This window comes from Coregonus lavaretus, assembly GCF_964263955.1.
Source record: "Coregonus lavaretus genome assembly, chromosome: 11".
Lineage (NCBI taxonomy): Eukaryota > Metazoa > Chordata > Actinopteri > Salmoniformes > Salmonidae > Coregonus > Coregonus lavaretus.
Window position 1 is genome coordinate 1,036,385 of NC_139998.1, and position 19,788 is coordinate 1,056,172.

The window sequence follows — 19,788 nt, forward strand, 5'->3', positions numbered from 1 at the left end:
GGGCAGTAATTTGCTTCCATATCAAACTGCATATTTTCCACATTGGTTAACTAACTAAATGCATGTTTGGGGGATGTTTGAATCAAATGTAAACAAAACATGATAGCTCTTTTTATACAGTTTTAGGAATTAGGCGTAGATTTCACTTAATGGTCAGTTTCAGGAGAAAATCAGTTTCAGGAGAAAAATACCCAAAGGCGGAACTGCACTATTTCAAAGAGAGGAGAGGACAGACCAAGAGAGAGCGAGAGAGACGGGAGGATCTGTACAAAGGGAGAGACTGGGAGAAAGGGGGAGTGTTTGTGTGTGAATGTGGGGTCATTAGAGGTCACTGAGGCCAGCGGTCTGGTGAGCTTTCTGCATGAGGGCTCGCAGCTGGAACTACTTTCGGGAGAGCAGACGCACATGCTGTAACAGGAGAGAGAGAGGGAGATCTTTAGGGAGTGGTGTGTGTGTGGGAGTGAGTGTGCCAGCTATTGTGTACCTTTGTGTGTGTGTTTGCATGTGTTTGCATGTGTATGTGTCCACGCGTGTCTGCATGTGTGCTCCAGGTCTATGACCCCGCGGCACCGTGGCTCTCCCAGGTAGAAGATGGGGTCCTCAATGGCGGTCTCCTCGGCATACAGTTTGAGGATCTGCTTGTAGAGCGGGGCCATAGGCACGATGACTTCATCGATGTCGTTGTTCTCCAAATGGTCCTCTATCTTCTCCAGCGCCTCATCCTTACGCTTCAGTAGGTCGTTGTTCCTTTTTTTCCGACTAATTGGTCGTTTGACCAATCATATCAGATCTTTTCACACCAGATATTGTTCAGAGCTGATCTGATTGGTCAAAAGTCAAGTGAGTGAAAAAAAGATCAGAATCGGGCTGCCTGTCTAAACGTAGCCTAAGAGTCATAAACACATGAACAGAACACACACAAAGTTCTTGTCCACCAAACATAATTCATAAAGCTCTGAGGACAGGTAATACTTGATAGAACTGGGGGAGCTACAGGTAATACTTGACGGAACTGGGTTGAAGAGAGACGAGAGGAGGAATCCTAGAATTCTATTTCTATGAGCGGAATAATAGTTAGAAGGAGAAAGAGAGAATAAGAGAATGAGCATAGAGGGAATGAAAGAGGGAAGAGAGTGAGAAGAGACAGAACCAGAGTGAGCGAAAGAAAGAGAGAGAGAGGAGAGTGGGGGGATTAGAAAAGGACCTAGAGTAAATGAGAAAGAAAAGACAAAATATAGACAGTCAGAATAGGAGAGAAATGTAACTAATATATCACTATATTCCTCCTCAGCACATCCTGGTCTAGCCGCGAGATCATTTCGTCCAGCTTGTGGTGTCCCTTCTTCAGGTCCTCCTCTGTCCTCTTCAATGCGTCCAGCTCGGCCTGCTCCCGGTCCATCTCCTCCTTCATCCTCCAGCAAAGCTTGTCACTCACCGCCGAGATCAGCGACACGTCGATGTTCTCCTCACCTCTGGTGCCATTCCTATTGGGGCCTGGAGGAGAGGAGGAGAGCAGCCTGTATTGGCTCAATTTAACTTATTTACATGGTGAATTCAAATGCCAATTCAAAATTAAAACACTACACAGCAGTGAGGGAGAGATGTGAGAGGAAAACGGAGAGGAGGAGAGGGGCATGGGGTTGGGGAAAGAGAGGAGAGGAAGAAACTAGCAAGGCCATACACTACAAACTGTTCCTAATCAATAGTGCCACAGGCTAAAGGCATTTGCTTTTCCACATTTCCAATCCTTGAAGCACATAGTGTCCTTGTTTGTGTTCGTATGTGACCATTAGGATTTCAGACATAACAAACATAACAGCTGAAGAAGTTGCAATGCCTTATCGGAGTTCAATTCTCAAATGCGAATGGAATGACCCTAACAACATTTGAGATACAGTTAAACTGATAGAGAAAGTTGAAAAACATGTTTCAATGGTATGAGTCTCTGTTCATGTTATTGTGTTGCTATTAACCTAAAATGACTGGGCTCCAGTCAGCCACTGACATGGTTTGGCTGACAGTTGGCAGGAATTTTTGTTAAATGACACACTGTCCAGGCTACAACCGACAGCTTATTTGCATTTCTTAAGTTTCACTTACATTTTTGCATGGGAAAAGGGCCCTCGCGCTCTGATTGGCTCAAGGTTGAAAGCCATCACTGATGGATGACGATCAGGAAAGACTGCCACAGATAGCCACCACCAGGTAGGGCTACCTGGACTCAGAGGTAGACGTGGACCCTGATAGACCATTTCCGGTGGCACCTAAGGGAGGACGTCCGACGGGAGCTAGCCTGCCGGGATGCCATGCTATCATTCTCCCAACTGGTGGACATGGCCATCCGGCTGGACAATATGCTAGCAGCCAGAGGACGTCCTGGTAGGGGTCTGCACGTTCCCACTCCGGACGACTCTGACCCCGAGCAGATGGAGCTGGGGGGAGCCACCTGTCGAGAGAGCGCAGGAGGACAGCGACAGTGCCACTCTGGTGGCACGAAGGGACAATCCACCTCACGTCAGAGTCAACATTATTTTGGGTCTGGAGGCGGTAGGCAGGGTACTCATGCATCACCCCAGGTAACGAACACCCAAACATGTTCAGAGCCCTTTGCGGCACACTGTACTTTATCTATCTCCTTTCCAGATAACTTGGTAGGTTCACAGTGTAAGGCACTAGTTGATTCAGGGGCAGCCAGGAATTTTATGGACAGGGCATTTGCACACCGTCAAGGCTTTTCATTGGTTCCCCTAACCATTCCACTCCTAATTAGAGCACTAGATAGTCGACCATTAGGGTCCGGGTTGGTTAAGGAAGTTACTGTACCAGTCACCATTATTACGCAGGAGACACATGTTGAGCAGATCACCTTTATGATCATTGAGTCTCCTGCTTACCCTGTAGTCTTGGGTATCCCATGGTTAGCCCTTCACAACCCCAATTTCTCATGGCCGCAGAGGGTTCTTATGGGATGGTCGTGTGAGTGTCCGGGTAGGTGTCTAGGTGTTTCCATTGGTGCGACCACGGTGGAGTCCAGACGGTACCCCCACCGTGCGCATTCCCCCCGAATACCATGATCTAGCGCTCGCGTTTTCCAAGACGCAGGCGACTAAATTACCACCTCATCGGGAGGGGGATTGCGCGATAAACCTTTGGGTAGCTGTACCTCCCAGGAGTCATGTGTATCCCCTGTCGCAGGCTGAAACGGAGGCTATGGAAATATACGTCACCGAGTCCCTGCGCCAGGGGTATATACGTCCATCCACTTCACCTACCTCCTCGAGTTTCATCTTTGTGAAGAAGAAAGATGGCGGTTTACGCCCGTGCATTGATTATCGACCACTGAATAATGTGACGGTACGATTTCGTTATCCTCTTCCACTCATTCCTTCAGTGATTGAGTCAATGCATGGGGCCTGTTGTTTCACCAAATTAGACCTCAAGAGTGCCTACAACCTGGTGCGTATTCGGGAAGGGGATGAGTGGAAAACAGCATTCAGCCAAACCTCAGGCTATTATGAATACCTGGTGATGCCCTACGGTTTGATGAATCCTCCATCCGTTTTCCAGTCCCTTTGTGAACGAGGTGTTTCGGGACATGCTTGGTCGCGGTGTGTTGGTCTACATCGATGACATCCTGATGTATTCCGCTACGTGCACCGAGCATGTGTCCATGGTTCGCAAAGTACTGGTCCGACTGATGCAAAATGAGCTTAATGCCAAGGCAGAGAAGTGTGAGTTTTTCCAGTAGTCAATCTCCTTCCTCAGATATCGCATTACCACCACAGGTGTGGAGATGGAGGGAGACCGCATTGCAGCCGTGCGTAATTGGCCGACTCCAACCACAGTAAAGGAGGTGCAGCGCTTCCTTGGCTTTGCCAACTACTATCGAAGGTTTATTCAGGGCTTTGGCAAGGTCGCACCTCCCATTACCTCCTTGTTGAAGGGTGGGCCGTCCCGGCTCCGCTGGTCTGCTGAGGCTGATTTGGCATTCAGTAGATTGCGGGGTCTGTCACCTCAGTCCCGGTACTTGCTCACCCCGATCCATCACTACCGTTCGTAGTGGAGGTCGATGCGTCCGAGGTAGGGATAGGAGCTGTCTTATCCCAACGCTCGGGCACACCACCCAAGCTCCGCCCCTGTGCCTTCTTTTCTAAGAAGCTCAGCTCGTAGGGCTACCTGGACTCAGAGGTATACGTGGACCCTGATAGACCATTTCCGGTGGCACCTAAGGGAGGACGTCCGACGGGAGCTAGCCTGCCGGGATGCCATGCTATCATTCTCCCAACTGGTGGACATGGCCATCCGGCTGGACAATATGCTAGCAGCCAGAGGACGTCCTGGTAGGGGTCTGCACGTTCCCACTCCGGACGACTCTGACACCGAGCAGATGGAGCTGTGGGGAGCCACCTGTCGAGAGAGCGCAGGAGGACAGCGACAGTGCCACTCTGGTGGCACGAAGGGACAATCCACCTCACGTCAGAGTCAACATTCTTTTGGTCTGGAGGCGGTAGGCAGGGTACTCATGCATCACCCCAGGTAACGAACACCCAAACATGTTCAGAGCCCTTTGCGGCACACTGTACTTTATCTATCTCCTTTCCAGATAAATTGGTAGGTTCACAGTGTAAGGCACTAGTTGATTCAGGGGCAGCCAGGAATTTTATGGACAGGGCATTTGCACACCGTCAAGGCTTTTCATTGGTTCCCCTAACCATTCCACTCCCCATTAGAGCACTAGATAGTCGACCATTAGGGTCCGGGTTGGTTAAGGAAGTTACTGTACCAGTCACCATTATTACGCAGGAGACACATGTTGAGCAGATCACCTTTATGATCATTGAGTCTCCTGCTTACCCTGTAGTCTTGGGTATCCCATGGTTAGCCCTTCACAACCCCAATTTCTCATGGCCGCAGAGGGTTCTTATGGGATGGTCGTGTGAGTGTCCGGGTAGGTGTCTAGGTGTTTCCATTGGTGCGACCACGGTGGAGTCCAGACGGTACCCCCACCGTGCGCATTCCCCCCGAATACCATGATCTAGCGCTCGCGTTTTCCAAGACGCAGGCGACTAAATTACCACCTCATCGGGAGGGGGATTGCGCGATAAACCTTTGGGTAGCTGTACCTCCCAGGAGTCATGTGTATCCCCTGTCGCAGGCTGAAACGGAGGCTATGGAAATATACGTCACCGAGTCCCTGCGCCAGGGGTATATACGTCCATCCACTTCACCTACCTCCTCGAGTTTCATCTTTGTGAAGAAGAAAGATGGCGGTTTACGCCCGTGCATTGATTATCGACCACTGAATAATGTCACGGTACGATTTCGTTATCCTCTTCCACTCATTCCTTCAGTGATTGAGTCAATGCATGGGGCCCGTTGTTTCACCAAATTAGACCTCAGGAGTGCCTACAACCTGGTGCGTATTCGGGAAGGGGATGAGTGGAAAACAGCATTCAGCCAAACCTCAGGCTATTATGAATACCTGGTGATGCCCTACGGTTTGATGAATGCTCCATCCGTTTTCCAGTCCCTTTGTGAACGAGGTGTTTCGGGACATGCTTGGTCGCGGTGTGTTGGTCTACATCGATGACATCCTGATGTATTCCGCTACGTGCACCGAGCATGTGTCCATGGTTCGCAAAGTACTGGTCCGACTGATGCAAAATGAGCTTAATGCCAAGGCAGAGAAGTGTGAGTTTTTCCAGTAGTCAATCTCCTTCCTCAGATATCGCATTACCACCACAGGTGTGGAGATGGAGGGAGACCGCATTGCAGCCGTGCGTAATTGGCCGACTCCAACCACAGTAAAGGAGGTGCAGCGCTTCCTTGGCTTTGCCAACTACTATCGAAGGTTTATTCAGGGCTTTGGCAAGGTCGCACCTCCCATTACCTCCTTGTTGAAGGGTGGGCCGTTCCGGCTCCGCTGGTCTGCTGAGGCTGATTTGGCATTCAGTAGATTGCGGGGTCTGTCACCTCAGTCCCGGTACTTGCTCACCCCGATCCATCGCTACCGTTCGTATTGGAGGTCGATGGGTCCGAGGTAGGGATAGGAGCTGTCTTATCCCAACGCTCGGGCACACCACCCAAGCTCCGCCCCTGTGCCTTCTTTTCTAAGAAGCTCAGCTCGGCAGAGCAGAACTACGGAGTTGGTGATCGGGAGCTGCTGGCTGTTGTCCGAGCTTTGACGGGGTGGAAACATTGGCTCGAAGGGGCAAAACACCCTTTCCTCGTCTGGACAGACCACCGTAACATGGAGTACATTCGGGCAGCGAGGAGGCTGAATCCTCGCCAGGCCAGGTGGGCCCTCTTCTTCACCCGGTTTGATTTCACACTCTCATACATTCCGGGTATGAAGAACGTGAAGGCAGATGCACTGTCTTGGCTGAATGACACAGAAGACACCCCCATACTCCCGGCCTCATGCATTGTGGCGCCGGTAGTATGGGCGATGGATGCAGATATAGCGCAGGCATTATGCACAGATCCATCTCCACCGCAGTGTCCAGCTGGGTTGCAGTACGTGCCTGCGCTTATCCGTGATCGTCTGATCTACTGGGCACACACGTCACCCTCCTCTGGTCATTCAGTTATCGGTCGTACAATGCGATGCCTGACCGAGAAGTACTGTTGGCCTACCTTGGCTAAGGACGTGAGGGTGTATGTTTCCTCATGCTCAGTGTGCGCCCAGAGTAAGCACCTAGGCACCTTCCAGCGGGTAAGCTACCACCTTTACCAGTTCCACAACGACCATGGTCTCACCTGAGTATTGACTTTCTCACTGATCTTCCCCCTCCCAAGGTAACACCACTATCCTGGTCGTTGTGGACCGCTTTTCAAAGTCCTGCGGCCTCCTTCCTCTGCCTGGTCTCCCCATGGCACTACAAACTGCAGAGGCTTTATTTACTCGTCTTCCGGCACTACGGGGTACCAGAGGATATAGTGTCCGACCGAGGTCCCCAGTTCACGTCTAGAGTCTGGAAGGCGTTCATGGAACGTATGGGGGTCTCGATTAGCCTGACCTCTGGGTTTCACCCCATGAGCAATGGGCAGGTGGAAAGGGTGAATCAAGATGTGGGTAGGTTCCTGCGGACCTAGTGTCAGGACCGGCCGGGGGAGTGGTCGGTGTTCCTGCCATGGGCAGAATATGCTCAGAACTCTCCGCCACACCTCCACTAACCTAACACCCTTCCAATGTGTTTTGGGTTACCAACCGGTCCTGGCACCGTGGCACCAGAGCCAGACCAAGGCTCCCGCAGTGGATGACTGGTTTCGGCACACGGAGGAGACTTGGGACGCTGCCCATGTTCGCCTCCAGCGCGCCGAGCGTCGTCAGAAGGCCAACGCTGACCGCCACCGCAGGGAGGCCCCAGTGTTCGTACCGGGGGATCTGGTCTGGCTCTCGAACCGGAATCTGCCCCTCCGCCTGCCCTGCCGGAAGCTGAGCCCGCGGTTTGTGGGACCGTTTAAAGTCCTGACGAGAATACACGAGGTGACATACGGGTTGTTACTCCCTCCTGATTACCGTATTAAACCCTTGTTTCATGTGTCTCTCCTCAGGCCGGTAGCTGGTCCGCTCCAGGAGTCTGAGGTACGGGAGGTTCCTCCACCTCCTCTGTACATTGAGGGGGCCCTGGCGTACTCGGTCCGTTCCATCCTGGATTCGAGGCATCTGGTGGGGGGCCTTCAGTATCTCGTGGAGTGGGAGGTGTACGGTCCGGAGGAACGGTGCTGGGTCCCAAGGCGGAACATCCTCGATCCCTCCATGTTGAGGGATTTCCACCATCGCCATCCGACTCACCCTGCTCCACATCCTCCTGGCCGTCCCTGAGGCCGGGGTCAACACACTGCTGGAGCCGCGCGTCGGGGGTGGGGGGGGGTACTGTCACGACTTCCGCCGAGGCTGCCCCCCCCCTACTGGTTCGGGCAGGCTTCGGCGTTCGTCATCACCGGAGTACTAGCTACTGCCGATCACATTCTCATCACTCCACTTGTCATGTCTTGTCAATCAAACACACCTGGTGCTCATTCCCCTATTTAGTAAAGTGAGGGAAAAAAGTATTTGATCCCCTGCTGATTTTGTACATTTGCTCACTGTCAAAGACATGATCAGTCTATAATTTTAAATGGTAGGTTTATTTGAACAGTGAGAGACAGAATAACAACAAAAAAATTCTGAAAAACGCATGTAAAATTTTTTATAAATTGATTTGCATTTTAATGAGGGAAATAAGTATTTGACCCCTCTGCAAAACATGACTTGGTGGCAAAACCCTTGTTGGCAATCACAGAGGTCAGACGTTTCTTGTAGTTGGCCACCAGGTTTGCACACATCTCAGGAGGGATTTTGTTCCACTCCTCTTTGCAGATCTTCTCCAAGTCATTAAGGTTTCGAGGCTGACGTTTGGCAACTCGGACCTTCAGCTCCCTCCACAGATTTTCTATGGGATTAAGGTCTGGAGACGGGCTAGGCCACTCCAGGACCTTAATGGGTTTCTTCTTGAGCCACTCCTTTGTTGCCTTGGCTGTGTGTTTTGGGTCACTGTCATGCTGGAATACCTATCCACGACCCATTTTCAATGCCCTTGCTGAGGGAAGGAGGTTCTCACCCAAGATTTGACGGTACATGGCCCCGTCCATTGTCCCTTTGATGTGGTGAAGTTGTCCTGTCCCCTTAGCAGAAAAACACCACCAAAGCATAATGTTTCCACCTCCATGTTTGACAGTGGGGATGTTGTTCTTGGTGTCATAGGCAGCATTCCTCCTCCTCCAAACATGGCGAGTTGTGTTGATGCCAAAGAGCTCGATTTTGGTCTCATCTGACCACAACACTTTCACCCAGTTCTCCTCTGAATCATTCAGATGTTCATTGGCATACTTCAGACGGCCCTGTATATGTGCTTTCTTGAGCAGGGGGACCTTGCGGGCACTGCAGGATTTCAGTTCTTCACGGCGTAGTGTGTTACCAATTGTTTTCTTGGTGACTATGGTCCCAGCTGCCTTGAGATCATTGATAAGATCCTCCCATGTAGTTCTGGGCTGATTCCTCACCGTTCTCATGATCATTGCAACTCCACGAGGTGAGATCTTGCATGGAGCCCCAGGCTGAGGGAGATTGACAGGTCTTTTATGTTTCTTCCATTTGCGAATAATCGCACCAACTGTTGTCACCTTCTCACCAAGCTTCTTGGCGATGGTCATGTAGCCAATTCCAGCCTTGTGTAGGTCTACAATCTTGTCCCTGACATCCTTGGTGAGCTCTTTGGTCTTGGCCATGGTGGAGAGTTTGGAATCTGATTGATTGATTGCTTCTGTGGACAGGTGTCTTTTATACAGGTAACAAGCTGAGATTAGGAGCACTCCCTTTAAGCGTGTGCTCCTAATCTCAGCTCGTTACCTGTATAAAAGACACCTGGGAGCCAGAAATCTGTCTGATTGAGAGGGGGTCAAATACTTATTTCCCTCAAATCAATTTATAACATTTTTGACATGGGTTTTTCAGGATTTTTGTATTGTTATTCTGTCTCTCACTGTTCAAATAAACCTACCATTAATAATAATAATAATAATAATAATATGCCATTTAGCAGACGCTTTTATCCAAAGCGACTTACAGTCATGCGTGCATACATGTTTATTTTTTTGTGTATGGGTGGTCCCGGGGATTGAACCCACTGCCTTGGCGTTACAAGCGCCGTGCTCTACCAGCTGAGCTACAGAGACTGATAATTTCTGTGTTAGTGGGCAAACGTACAAAATCAGCAGGGGATCAAATACTTTTTTCCCTCACTGTATGTGTATAAGTGTTCCCTCTGTTCCCCTTGTCTTTGTGAGTGATTGTTTTGTTGTGAGAGCATGTAGCTTGGTTGAGCTATTCTCTGTGTTATTGCCAAGGTTGATGTTTTCCCTTCTACAGTTTTGTTTGACGCTTGGGGCGTTTGATTTATGCAAACGGATTAAACTCTGGACTTCGGTATTTTACCTCCTGCGCCTGACTCCTTCTTTCACACCTCGTCACAGTGTGTTTGTCGTTACACAGAAGTTCTCACAAGGATAGTAAAACAAAGAAAATTTGGACAAGTGGAGACATTTCACCGGTCCCAACAAGGAAAAATGCAATATTTTTTATTCTGTACAGGCTTCCTTCTTTTCAATCTGTCAATTAGGTTAATATAATGTTGCTGATCCATCCTCAGTTCTCCTATCACAGCCATTAACATTTGTAACTGTTTTAAAGTCGCCATTGGCCTGTTTTAAAGTCGCCTTCCTCAATGGCGATTTCCTTCCTCTCCGGCAACTGAGTTAGGAAGGATGCCTTTATCTTTGTAGTGACTGGGTGTATTGATACACCATCCAAAGTGTAATTAATAACTTCACCATGCTCAAAGGGATATTCAATGTCTGCTTTATTTAAAAATGTTACCCATCTACCAATAGGTGCTCTTTGTAATGTAAAAATCTTCCCAGCATGAAATAGTTCCAAATCGTTCTGATTGTGTTGTGATTGTGACGTCATGTTGTAACATTTCTCAAAGCGGGAAAATGTTACCAGTTCAATAATTGAACGTGCGTCACTTTATGTGGATGGCTGAGCTCGTGCGGATGTTCCTCTCACACCCTCCCTCGCCCTTGATTTAGCTATCTAACTAACTAACAAATATATGCACTGTCAATCGAAAAAGAAGCGCCCAAGTCTTTGCAATCGAAAAAAAATCTCTTCTCACATCAACCCTCAGCACTTTGATGCGCGAGTCTGGGTGTTTATATGCTGACCTCAAGCCTCAACAAGCTTCTGATTGGTCAGTGTCAATACTCCTGGCCACCATTGATTGGCAGATGTGTGAAGCACAGACTCGTTTTTTGAGGTTGAGGGAGGGTGTGAGAGGTAGCCATCCACACAAGCTCAGCCATCCACATAAAGAGATGCACGTGCAATTATTGAACTGGGAACATTTTCACGCCGGGAGAAATGTTATAATATGACGTAACTATAAGAACACGATCAGAATGATTGGGAACTATTTCACGCTGGGAAGATTTTTACATGACACCCTTCTCTGCGAGGCATTGGAACTGGTCTTTCTGGTTGAATCTGTGTTTGAAATTCACTGCTCGGCTGAGGGATCTTACAGATAGTTGTATGTGTGGGGTACAGAGATGAGGTAGTCATTCAAAAATCATGTTAAACTCTATTATTGCACACAGAGTGACTCCATTTAACTTATTATGTGACTTGTTAAGCACATATTTACTTCTGAACTTACTTACACTCAAGATTTTTTTTTTAAATACACAATTCCACTTTGACGTTATGGGGTATGCTGTGTAAGCAAGCCAGTGATACAATCTCGATTTAATCCATTTAAAATTCAGGCTGTAACACAACAAAATGCCTTGAAAAAGTCAAGGGGTGTGAATACTTTCTGAAGGCACTGTATGTCTATGGTGTATGTGTTATGTAAGCACCTGAGCTGAGCCATAAGGGAGACTAGGCATTTACCACCCCACTACCACTATCAGACACTGAAGGAGAGGACTCATCAGTTCTCATACATTTTAATATGAGAAAAAAATGTTAGTAACTGGCAATTCGTAATGTTTGAATCAATTTTCTCACTGATGCATGCTACATTTGGATAATTTGGAGTGCATTTCTATCTTAAACATTTGAATCGGGGGCCGATGCGTATCGGTGAATCGTTACGTCCCTACATATTATGTATTCATTTATGGATGTCCATCATCCATTTCGTATGATATGTTACGAATTCCAAGTTGTTGTGGCTAACATTTAGGTTAAATTGTTAAGTATAGCTAACATGCTAAGTGATGTAGTTCCAAAGTAGCAAGTAGTTGCAAAGTTGCTAAAATGCTAAAGTTGTCCATGATGAGATTCAAACACGCAACCTTTGGGTTCCTGGATGTTCGCGTTATACGTCCGCCCACCCACCCTTCTAAAATGTAAATGTAAATGTACATATCATACTAAGTTGAGCTTCCCGGATTTTAATTTACTATGTTATGTCTAGTCTATGAGACCAGCTTTGGTAGGGGCTACCTAGAACTGCACAAGGACTACCGGTGATGGTCAGCCATTGAAGTGTAGGGAGGTTATTTTCTTCACAGAAGTAACAGTGTCATAGTATTCCACCTAACAGTCTCATACTTACTAAATTACAACATACAGTTGAAGTCGGAAGTTTACATACACTTAGGTTGGAGTCTTTAAAACTCGTTTTTCAACCACTCCACAAATTTCTTGTTAACAAACTATAGTTTTGGCAAGTCGGTTAGGACATATACTTTGTGCATAACAAAAGTAATTTTTCCAACAATATTTAACAGACAAATTATTTTACTTATAATTCACTGTATCGCAATTCCAGTGGGTCAGAAGTTTACATACACTAAATTGACTGTGCCTTTAAACTGTTTGGAAAATTCCAGAAAATGATGTCATGCCTTTAGAAGCTTCTGATAGGCTAATTGGCATCATTTGAGTCAATTGGAGGTGTACTTGTGGATGTATTTCAAGGCCTACCTTCAAACTCAGTGCCTCTTTGCTTGACATCATGGGAAAATCAAAATAAATCAGCCAAGACCTCAGATAAAAGATTGTAGACCTCCACAAGTCTGGTTCATCCATGGGAGCCAAATGTCCAAATGCCTGAAGGTACCACGTTCATCTGTACAAATAATAGTACGCAAGTATAAACACCATGGGACCACGCAGCTGTCATACCGCCTAGGAAGGAGACGCGTTCTGTCTCCTAGAGATGAACGTACTTTGGTGCGAAAAGTGCAAATCAATCCCAGAACAACAGCAAAGGACCTTGTGAAGATGCTGGAGGAAAGAGGTACAAAAGTATCTATATCCACAGTAAAACGAGTCCTATATTGCCATAACCTGAAAGGCCGTGCAGCAAGGAAGAAGCCACTGCTCCAAAACCACCGGAGAAAAGCCAGACTACGGTTTGCATCTTCACATGGGGACAAAGATCGTGCTTTTTGGAGAAATGTCCTCTGGTCTGATGAAACAAAAATAGAACTGTTTGGCCATAATGACCATCGTTATGTTTGGAGGATAAATGGGGTTGGCTTGCAAGCCGAAGAACACCATCCCAACCGTGAAGCACGGAGGTTGCAGCATCATGCTGTGGGGGTGTTTTGCTGCAGGAGGGACTGGTGCATTTCACAAAATAGATGGCATCATGAGGAAGGAAAATTATGTGGATATATTGAAGCAACATCTCAAGACATCAGTCAGGAAGTTAAAGCTTGGTCGCAAATGGGTCTTCCAAATGGACAATGACCCCAAGCTTACTTCCAAAGTTGTGGCAAAATGGCTTAAGGACAACAAAGTCAAGGTATTGGAGTGGCCATCACAAAGCCCTGACCTCAACCCTATAGAAAATGTGTGGGCAGAACTGAAAACGTGTGTGCGAGCAAGGAGGCCTACAAACCTGACTCAGTTACACCAGCTCTGTCAGGAGGAATGGGCCAGAATTCACCCAACTTATTGTGGGAAGCTTGTGGAAGGCTACCCGAAACGTTAGACCAAAGTTAAACAATTTAAAGGCAATGCTACCAAATACTAATTGAATGTATGTACACTTCTGACCATCTGGGAAATAAAAGCTGAAATAAATCATTCTCTCTACTATTATTCTGACATTTCACATTCTTAAAATAAAGTGGTGATCCTAACTGACCTAAGACAGGGAATATTTACAAGGGTTAAATGTCAGGAATTGTGAAAAACTGAGTATAAATGTATTTGGCTAAGGTGAATGTAAACTTCCGACTTCAACTGTAAATATGAAAACTGACTTAAGTTGTGGGGTGGTGGGGGGGGGGGGGCATAAATTACTAAAATCACCAGCAGAGATAGTGGAGATCTACTGGGATGGGGGAATGCCTAGAGTCAAGGCAATTGCTCTGTACTGTCTGTACAGTATCTGAACTAGCGGGCTGGAGTCAGCAACGTGAATGTCATGGTTATTCGCATGGTGACCCTTATCCGCTTCCACCCCTCTACTCCTCTCCTCCCCTCTACCCCTGGCCTAAATATAAGAGTAGGATTACATTTCCATTAAGCTGATCTGGAGTCAGTTTTAACATGTAAAATTCCCCCTCTTCATAGTTATGTTTATATGTAGACTGATACTAGCGCAGTGCTTAAGGGGTAAAATGTAAGTGTCTTCCCAGAGGTTAAATATAGCTCAGTGTCCTGAGGGGTGTGGGACCACCACATCCCTTGACCTTTCGGTCAACCTACTCTGATTACAGAGATGACCTTTCTGAGGCAGCCCGGCACTCCAGTGAGATCACAGAGGGAGGGGAACAGACCCCAGCCAGAAGGTTAAAGGTCAGGGTCAATGAAAGGTCAACAGAATGGCAGTCAGTAGATCCAGAGTTCACGTGGACTGGTCCTTAGTTAGGTGATAACAATGCTTGTCTAATGATTATTTATTTTAGATATTTTTGGTCTAATTATTATAACTTTGGATAGGTCTTCATCGATTAAAGCAGAGACCCAGGACAGTGTGTGGTGTCTACATTTGACCTATTAATTATTGTGCTACTGTATATTGGTCATTGGTTGTATGATACGTATTTGAACAAAGGTAATGTAACTTCTGAAAGATTACAATGTTGTAGGTTGAAATATGCATGTTTAGATACAATGGCATGCAGAACATTTAATATTGATCATATGAAACATTGGCATACAAGGCAGTATAAATGTGTCCAATATTGGGTATAGAAAACCTTTGTGCTCCAGCCACCCAAGTCAGACTGTTCTCTCTACCTCACAGCAAGCAGTACCGATGCACCAAGTCTGGAATCAACAGGACCCTGAACAGCTTCTACTCCCAAGCCATAGGACTGCTAAATAGTTAGTTAAATAGTTAACCAAATAGCTACCCGGACTATGTGCCTCATCACATACGCTGCTGCTACCGTTTCTAATATGTCACTTTATTCCTAATTATACATACATATCTACCTCAATTACCTCGTACCCGTGCACATCGACTCGGTACTAGTACCCTGTGTATATAGACAAATTATTGTTACTCATTGTGTACTTATTATTACATGTTTTACTTTTCTATTTTCTTTCTCTCTGCATTGTTGGGAAGGGCCCATAAGTAAGCATTTCACTTTTAGTCTACACCTGTTGTTTACAAAGCAACGTTTAATTATTGCTGCGTTATGAAAGAACTAGACACGGACACTAATTATCTGTTTAGTGTGTTAACACACTATTGGTAGTTTGTTGTAACCAAGTATTGGTGCTAAACTGTGTGTTATTGGATGCTAGCATGCTAGTTAGCTATGGCGTCATAGTTAGCTAGCTGAATAAAGTAAGTTGAGTCCATTCCTTGAAACATTGAACCGCTGTAGTTTACAACAATTCTAATTTCTAAAGTGGAAGTTGGGAGAGTTTTATTCGGGTGGTTCAGTGAAACAATTATAGTTTCTGAGGTGGAAGTTGGGAGAGTTATATTTTTTTTTGGTGAGGGAGGCCCTGCTCTCTCCTTTCCCAGATGTTTAGTTCATTTCATTCCGATCTCCTCTGCATTATTGTAGCCATCTGCTACAGCCTGTCAACTATGCCTCTGCCTATCCCTGTTCTCTCCTCTCCGCACAGGCTACACAAACGCCTCACACCGCGTGGCTGCTGCCTCTCTAACCTGGTGGTCCCTGCACGCACCACACACCTGGAGTTCCAGGTCTCAGGCAGCCTCTGGAACTGCCGTTCTGCTGCCAACAAGGCTGACTTCATCCCAGCCTATGCTACCCTCCAGTCCCTCGACTTCCTGGCGCTGACGGAAACATGGATTACCACTGAAAACACTGCTACTCCTACTGCTCTCTCCTCGTCTGACCATGTGTTCTCGCATACCCCGAGAGCATCTGGTCAGAGGGGTGGTGGCACAGGAATCCTCATCTCTCCCAAGTGGTCATTCTCAATTCTTCCCCTAACCCATCTGTCTTTCTCCTCATTTGAATTCCATGCTGTCACAGTCACTAGCCCATTTAAGCTTAATATCCTTGTCATCTATCGCCCTCCAGGTTCCCTTGGAGAGTTCATCAATGAGCTTGACGCCTTGATAAGTTCCTTTCCTGAGGATGGCTCACCCTTCACAGTTTTGGGGGATTTCAACCTCCCTACATCTACATTTGACTCATTTCTCTCTGCCTCCTTCTTTCCACTCCTCTCCTCTTTTGACCTCACCCTCTCACCGTCCCCCCCTACTCACAAGGCAGGCAATACGCTTGACTTCATCTTTACTAGATGTTGCTCTTCTACTAATCTCACTGCAACTACCCTCCATGTCTCCGACCACTACTTTGTATCCTTTTCTCTCTTGCTCTCCTCCAACACTACTCACTCTGCCCCTACACAGATGGTAACGCGCCGCCGCAACCTTCGCTCTCTCTCTCCCACTACTCTCTCCTCTTCCATCCTATCATCTCTTCCCTCTGCTCAATCCTTCTCCCTCCAATCTCCTGATTCTGCCTCCTCAACCCTCCTCTCCTCCCTTTCTGCATCCTTTGACTCCCTGTGTCCCCTATCCTCCCGGCCGGCTCGGTCCTCCCCTCCAGCTCCGTGGCTTGATGACTCATTGCGAGCTCACAGAACAGAGCTCCGGGCAGCTGAGCGGAAATGGAAGAAAACTAAACTCCCTGCCGACCTGGCATCTTTTCACTCCCTCCTCTCTACATTCTCTTCATCTGTTTCTGCTGCTAAGGCCACTTTCTACCACTCTAAATTCCAAGCATCTGCCTCTAACCCTAGGAAGCTCTTTGCCACATTCTCCTCACTGCTGAATCCTCCCCCCCCCCCCCCCCCCTCTCTGTGGATGACTTCGTCAACCACTTTGAAAAGAAGGTTGACGACATCCGATCCTCGTTTGTTAAGTCTAATGACACTGCTGGTCCTGCTCACACTGCCCTACCCTATGCTTTGACTTCTTTCTCCCCTCTCTCTCCAGATAAAATCTTGCGACTAGTGACTGCAGGCCGCCCAACAACCTGCCCGCCTGACCCCATCCCCTCCTCTCTTCTCCAGACCATCTCCGGTGACCTTCTCCCCTACCTCACCTCGCTGATCAACTCATCCTTGACCGCTGGCTATGTCCCTTCCGTCTTCAAGAGAGCGAGAGTTGCACCCCTTCTCAAAAAACCAACACTCGATCCCACTGATGTCAACAACTACAGACCAGTATCCCTTCTTTCTTTTCTTTCCAAAACTATTGATTGTGCCGTCTTTAGCCAACTCTCTTGCTATCTCTCTCAGAATGACCTTCTTGATCCAAACCAGTCAGGTTTCAGGACTGGTCATTCAACTGAGACTGCTCTTCTCTGTGTCACGGAGGCTCTCCGCACTGCTAAAGCTAACTCTCTCTCCTCTGCTCTTGTCCTTCTAGACCTGTCTGCTGCCTTTGATACTGTGAACCATCAGATCCTCCTCTCCACCCTCTCCGAGCTGGGCATCTCCGGCGCGGCTCACTCCTGGATTGCGTCCTACCTGACCGGTCGCTCCTACCAAGTGGCGTGGCGAGAAGCTGTCTCCGCACCACGTGCTCTCACCACTGGTGTCCCCCAGGGCTCAGTTCTAGGCCCTCTCCTTTTCTCCCTATACACCAAGTCACTTGGCTCTGTCATATCCTTACATGGCCTCTCCTATCATTGCTACGCTGACGATACACAACTAATCTTCTCCTTTCCCCCTTCTGATAACCAGGTGGCGAATCGCATCTCTGCATGTCTGGCAGACATATCAGTATGGATGACGGATCACCACCTCAAGCTGAACCCTGGCAAGACGGAGCTGCTCTTCCTCCCGGGGAAGGACTGCCCGTTCCATGATCTCGCCATCACGGTTGACAACTCCGTTGTGTCCTCCTCCCAGAGTGCGAAGAGCCTTGGCGTGACCCTGGACAACACCCTGTCGTTCTCCGCTAACATCAAGGCGGTGACCCGATCCTGCAGGTTCATGCTCTACAACATTCGGAGAGTACGACCCTGCCTTACACAGGAAGCAGCACAGGTCCTAATCCAGGCACTTGTCATCTCCCGTCTGGATTACTGCAACTCGCTGTTGGCTGGGCTCCCTGCCTGCGCCATTAAACCCCTACAACTCATCCAGAATGCCGCAGCCCATCTGGTGTTCAACCTTCCCAAGTTCTCTCACGTCACCCCCCTCCTCCGCACACTCCACTGGCTTCCAGTTGAAGCTCGCATCCGTTACAAGACCATGGTGCTTGCCTATGGAGCAGTGAGGGGAACGGCACCTCCGTACCTTCAGACTCTGATCAGTCCCTACACCCAAACGAGGGCATTGCGTTCATCCACCTCTGGCCTGCTGGCTCCCCTTCCTCTGCGGAAGCATAGTTCCCGCTCAGCCCAGTCAAAACTGTTCGCTGCTCTGGCACCCCAATGGTGGAACAAGCTCCCTCACGACGCCAGGACAGCGGAGTCACTCACCACCTTCCCGAGACATTTGAAACCCCACCTCTTTAAGGAATACCATAGGATAAAGTTACCCTTCTACCCCCCCCCCCCCCCCCCCGCAAAAAAAAAAAAAAAAGTAAAGTGGTTATCCCACTGGCTATAGGGTGAATGCACCAATTTGTAAGTCGCTCTGGATAAGAGCGTCTGCTAAATGACGTAAATGTGCCCTTGAGCAAGGCACTTAACCCTAATTGCTCCTGTAAGTCGCTCTGGATAAGAGCGTCTGCTAAATGACTAAAATGTAAATGTAAATGTGACAAATACCATTTTATTTCTCATAGGGGTTTGTGCATTTTGCCCTTTGACACATCAATAGCTTCAATTAGACATGCCTTGAGCTTCAAGTACAATACCCATAAGGCAGTGCTGTGTGATACATACCCACAGTGGAGGCAGGAGTCTAGGAAGTGTAGTGTGTAGGGCCAGCCATGGCAGGATACGAGTTTCCGCCAGGGCACTGGTACCCCGGATAGCCACTGGAGAGAAAACAACAAACATTTCATCCATCAACCAACAGCCATCCTCCCATCAAAAGACAGCTATGCTTTTAATCAAAACTTAATGTAATCTAATTTCAGCTTTTGATCTATATGGGACTCTGTAAGAGAAGGAACAACTTCATTAATTGGTTTATTGAGTGTGAGGATTCAACTAGACAGACATGCCTCTGTGGATGGGCTGCTTACGTAAGCTCAAAGACAAACATGTCAGAACTGGTTTGTTGAGAGCGAGAGGCTGTGAGAGGCAGAGTGTTAGAGGAGGAAGTTGTAGTCTGGCAAGCACACATATTACCCAGGGTTAGGGTTTGGTCCATACAGGGAGACCGCTGGCATACCTGGCATGTAGTATGGAGCGAGAGAGAGTGAAAGAGAGTTAACGCACGCAAGCGGTTACCGCACAGGACAGCAATTACTCACCACGTACTGGACAAAGATTTTTTCTTTAACGAGTCAGATGCGAAGGATTTTCTTCAGACACCCGACAAGCCCCAAATCCCCATCATTCGCATGAGAAAGAGATGGAGATATCGGGGACATAGGTCGGGGTGCCTTGTAAGGATCCGACGGCGAGTGTGTAATCTGCCTCTACCATCAGTCCTATTAGCCAATGTACAATCATTGGAAAACAAAATAGACAAAGTAAGATCACGTATATCCTACCAACGGGACATTAAAAACTGTAATATCTTATGTTTCACAGAGTTGTGGCTGAATGATGACATGGATAACATACAGCTAACGGGATGTACGCTGCATCGACATT

General features: G+C 47.7%; 1 pseudogene across 1 annotated transcript; it reads right to left on the reverse strand.

Moving 5' to 3' along the window:
• Positions 1 to 321: 321 nt before the first annotated feature.
• LOC311137359 (tumor susceptibility gene 101 protein-like) lies at positions 322 to 19,367 on the reverse strand (annotated as a pseudogene). Its single transcript has 5 exons — positions 19,318 to 19,367; positions 18,907 to 19,001; positions 1,277 to 1,494; positions 529 to 740; positions 322 to 408 (listed from the first exon to the last, which is right to left on the reverse strand). The product of its transcript is annotated as a tumor susceptibility gene 101 protein-like (transcript).
• Positions 19,368 to 19,788: the final 421 nt, after the last annotated feature.